This window comes from Gallinula chloropus (assembly GCF_964237585.1).
Source record: "Gallinula chloropus genome assembly, chromosome: 2".
Lineage (NCBI taxonomy): Eukaryota > Metazoa > Chordata > Aves > Gruiformes > Rallidae > Gallinula > Gallinula chloropus.
The window spans coordinates 126,408,888-126,414,099 of NC_140086.1; positions in this window are offsets into that span (position 1 = coordinate 126,408,888).

A 5,212-nucleotide genomic window follows, 5' to 3' on the forward strand; every position below is an offset into this window, starting at 1 on the left:
AGGCAATATACCTTCTCTTTCACTACGCATGTAATACATTTCAGCATGTGTGAGTAAGGCTTGCAGGAAGCTCAGCTTGACATTGATAAAATGTATGCCCAAAATTGGCTTGAAAAAGGAAAACACAGAAAGAAAAACACAAAAGCCAGCTGCTTTGGTTTTCAGTTCAGTCACTGTGTGCATGGGAATGCAAGTTACTGCTTTAGTTTCAAGCAGACACAATTCTCAAACTTTCAAGATGTCTTTACACAAAGGAATTAGTAAGTTTTGGGCACCTTGAATACTGCAATGCAAAATAAAGTTAACAAACTTGGTGTTAAGTAGAAATCAGGATATGAAACAAGGAAGTTTTATGTATTAAAAAAAAAAAACAACATAAAAAGAAAAATCCACCTCTAGTACACCTGGAGTATCTGAGGGGAAAATCCTATACCGAGAAAGGGATATTAAACATTACAGTCAAAGGCCACGTTCCGAAGAACTGCATGCCAGTGGGAGGGTGCACATGTGTTTACGTGAAGCATATGTATATGTATATATATATATATATATATATATATATACACACATATGCATGCCTGTGTTCTAACTTCAGAGCAAGTGCTTAAATCCTTGTGTGAACTGTGAGCAGGGGCAGCTACTGCCTGGGCTGGCTCAGAGACAGTAAACGTGCCGCGATGCCCCTTCTGCATGAGGGCGATTCTGTGCTAGTTGGACCATGCAGTAGTTTGGAGGGCTTGCTTATCAAAGGACTAGAGAAGGTAGCAGAGAGGCATGAATTCAGTTACTGAATTCTGTTATTCCCAACCCCTTTCTCTGTTTGTTTTCTTATCTATACCATTCAGGCAAAAGAAGAGAAATAAATTACTTAAAAAAATCTCTGCGCTTGTGCTCATAAGAGGTAGAACTGCCAAGCCTGAAGTGTCCTGATTTAAAGTTCATCAGTGAAACTAAGAGTTCAAAGTGGTATTGTTTTCCTGGCAAAGCATGTCAAGCCAGGGAGAAACTTCAGACAAGAAAAAACAAGAAAAAAAAGGAAAAAGAAAAAGCAAAGCAGCCCACCTTCCACCTGACTGTCTATTTGTATATTTAGTTACCTGTCAAAGAATTCAGGTCTCATTTTCCAAGTTTAAGTTTGTATCACAAAACTTCCTGCTCTGGACTCTGTTTAACAGAGATGCTTCGACTGGACAGCAGCAGCTCTGGCAGCAAAGTGGATGACAGTGGAAGGAAAGGAATGGGTGAGGAGGAGGGAAAGACAGCTGGGTAAGAAACCTCTAATGATATTTTCTGGTGTCTGAAAGGCAGTCAAAGGGTCCCTAAAGTATTTCATAAAAACACCCCAGCTGAGGTGATAATGAAAAGAAAGGGTTAGAAGGTCCAGCATATGGACATATGGAATACTGTTTGCTATAATGGTCCACACCCCTTTGCCAAAGCAGGCAGCAAACAACTGGAGCACAATTTTGGGCACACTTTTCATACATTCAGCCAACCAAGTGACATTTTTCAAGCTATGAAACATTTTTCAAGCAAACAGCTGTAACCTAAATCCCGATGATGCTTTACAAAAAGCTTGTAAGTGAAGGTATATGGCCCTTAACCTTAAGTGCATCTGTTAAAGGGAGACCCATATTACAACAGTGTCAAGATGGGATATTTCAAAGACTCCTTAAGTTTATGCCAACGCACTCGAGTATCCAGTTCCTATTTTACAATTATAATGTCACAGAACTTCAATATACAACTGAGTACGGTGCCTTGAAATAACAGAGGGGGCTCCAGAACATAGTTTGTTTAAAAAAAAACCCAAACCAACAAAATAAATAGAATAAATAAAAGCCTCCTGTTGCTAAGCAGGCCTCGCCTGAAATTACTTGAGAGCTCTGCTCTAATGTCAATGGCACTATATTACAAAGATGCAGGATATGGTCTCTACTCAAACATGCTGACAGCCATTATTCAGTACTAGGTAGCACTTCTATCAGATTGCTTTGGGATTTTCCGTGTCTCAGCGAGGATGTGCACTGGATAGACACTGTCAGAGCCACACGCTCTATCAGAGTTCTGCACTCGGCTATGCTAATTTCACAAAAAGCAGCCTTACTTCCCTAGGGTAAGGCTGTGATTACTCTTATTTTGCCATGGCTAAGTAAAATCCCTGAGAATATGCAACTGTTGGACATGGAAAGAAACAGCCGAGAGCACTTCTAAAGCAATGGGACACAAAACTTCAGACTAGTGCAGTTTAAGAAACCAAAGCAGTTCATGTGAAGTATACAGAGCAAGGGTGCTGTTATCTGAGAGTCACGTGGACCTCTATCACTATGTAGGCCAGTTGTTCATCAATGTGAGCCAAACAAACCAAAACAACCCTAAACCCACCAACAAACCTGATATATCAAACAGAAAACACGGACCTTCTCTCCAATTTCAAATCTGAAGGCCAAATGTTAGTTGCTTGTTCTCTACAATTACTAAAATCAAAAGCAATCCTCTCTACTTGCCAAACTGACATCACAAGAAAAGAAAGAAGTGAATTGTCTAGCGGTGTATTTGCTTCTACTTGGTCATCAGGTCTATTGCATCCTTGGAGGTATAACCTGGAGTTCAGCTCTGCAACATGCTGCATGGGTTTCTTTCTCAGTGGTGGCTTGACTGGACAGATAGCATTCATAAGTCTTAGAAGTGCTCAAGGCCCTGCAAGAGCAGTCCACAAGTTCTGAAGGCAAGGAGACCTCGCTCAATTCCTTCTCTACAAGTCCCCTGTTTAACAACCACCACACAGGGGTCTCCTAGAGCCAAGGTCTCCTAAGAACATTCTCAAGCACCAATTCCAGAGTAAAGAAAGACTGACTTTCCACAGAACAAGACGACAAGGAAGCCTGCTCTGAGGCAGGATGCCAAACTGGTTAGAGGATACGCAGCATGGGCTACTCTCTATTTGTTAGAAGAAAGAAGTTAGTAATTGCTGAAGTTAGTGGCCCAATGAAGCTGTTAAGTTCTCTGCCTATGAAATAAAGCCTCCTGACTTTTTTGCATCAAACATTGGGTCTGGTACACTACTAACAAACTAGTGGTTCTCCTGCTACTTAAAAAACCAAAACAAACACAAAAACCCAAAAATACCTCCAAGACTAAGTGCTGAATATACTTTCCTGTGACTGGAAAAGCTTAGAGCAAACAGGGAAGTCAATTTTTATCATGATCTGCCAGTTAATTTCTAGAGAAGAGACATCTCTTTCCACTCTCCTTTGATACTTTGTGGAAATGGGGTCTCCATTACCTTCCCAGAGCATTCAGCTAAGAGCTATCACAACAAAGTTTCCCACAAAAAAACCTGAAGACCCTGAAGAAACCATGAAGGGTAGAGAGTTAGCTGTTCTACTACAGGTGTGGTTCATGCTTAGAAGCAGCAGACAGCCAAATACCAAAGGCTTTCTGCTCCATTTTAAGCACTGCAAGTAGTGAAATCATCCAATGGAGCTTTGGTCAAAAGTTTTGACTTTGTACTCAAACATATATACATTACTTAAATTAAGAAAATCCAAAAATTTAAGACCTTCACATCCTTCTGATTTGTCTTGGTGGTGTAGGAACCACAGATAGGGACATCCCAAAGCAGACGACAGAAGCAAGGAAGTCACGCTGTCTCAATGCCTAATTACAATACCTTGCTTTATACACCAAGTGTGATGTTTGGTCTTTTTTTTTTTTTTTCTTCAAGCATCATACTCTTTTCTTAAAGCTCCCAACGTAGCCTCTTTAGAAAGGATCAAGTATTCAGTGTGCAGAGAGGGTCCCAATGCAGGGCAGCAAGCCTGCAGTACATTCATTTTACTGACAATATGGTTTTTAGCCTCGCTAAACCCAGTACTTCTCCTTTGAGTATGGTGACACTGACTTCTCCTGTATTTCTGAAGATTTACTAATTTCTAAGTACCTCATTGAAACAGTCTTCTCTCCTCCTGCATGAGTCAAACTCAACTTTTTGCACAAAGCCATCCAAAGCCCAGCATCACCACCGAGACACCTGCTTATGGCTTGAACGGGCAGTCGGTAATTCCCAGCCAACCTGCTCTTCATCACAACTAGGAGCTCTGCCCTTAACCATGATGAGCTAAAAGGACTCCCTTATTCTTTTTAATGGCAGCAGCATTAAGGAGTGTGTTTTTATCTGTATCAGCAAAAAGGGGAAAGACAGCAGATCTCAATTGCCAGTCAGGTCTACATTATTTCAGATTTTCAAATTTGGAATTGCCCCAGTGTGTAACAGCTCCATAACACTAGCTTCCCCTACATTGTACTCATTTCATGTCCACTTCCACAAAATCTCTGCCCATTATGGCAGCCTAGGAAGGATTTTAATAGAACCTGCTTTTTAAACTGCTATCTGTATGCAATTTAAAAGCAAATACTATGGTTTTGTGTGAATTTAAGTAAACCCTAAACCCAAAATAGAAGAACCCACCAAAATATTAATAAACCAGGATGATGGACATGATCTTCAGTTGCTTGTGTTACAGTTCCTCTGTTCCAATTAGCTGGGCTCTGTTAGTCTGTGCCAGCAAATGTCTTGTGGCCCACTGGCAGGGAGAACACAACACCCAGTTTCAGAGGCTGGTTCTGAGGGAAGCTCAGACCACCAGCCACATATGTAGTATTTGGGGAGGTGCTGCATTAAAAAGCTTCAGCCCAAATTAAAGGGCAAACTCACCATGAACATTACTTGCTGAGATTCAACTGCCCTTTTCTTCTGCTACCAAGGTAGCAGTACCTCTCATTACCTCTGTCCTCCTCCACTGTTGCAGGGAGTGGGCACAGGGCATGGGAGAGCCAAAGCCATCAGTGCCTGCTTGGGCTTCATCTCAACATCCTGACGCTCTGCTGCACGTGCAGGAGCTAAGGCTAAATTCTGTTCTGTTACCTTTGTGAGGTGAAGAGAAGAGGGAGTCCACAGGCAGGGGAGAAACAGTCAAAAACATTCATCATGAACATAGTTGGGACCCAAAGAGCAACAGTACCTCTGCGTTTAACGACATAGAGTAACCAAAAAATCAAAATCACACATACCCTCCCCCAAAAACACTCACAACACCCTTCCTGCCTGAAAAAATACAATGAACAGAAACGATGTTCAAGAACAGAAGAAAAAAATATCTTTGCTAACAGACACAGTCCCTGAAGTTTTAAGACGCAGTTCTTGCTGTAG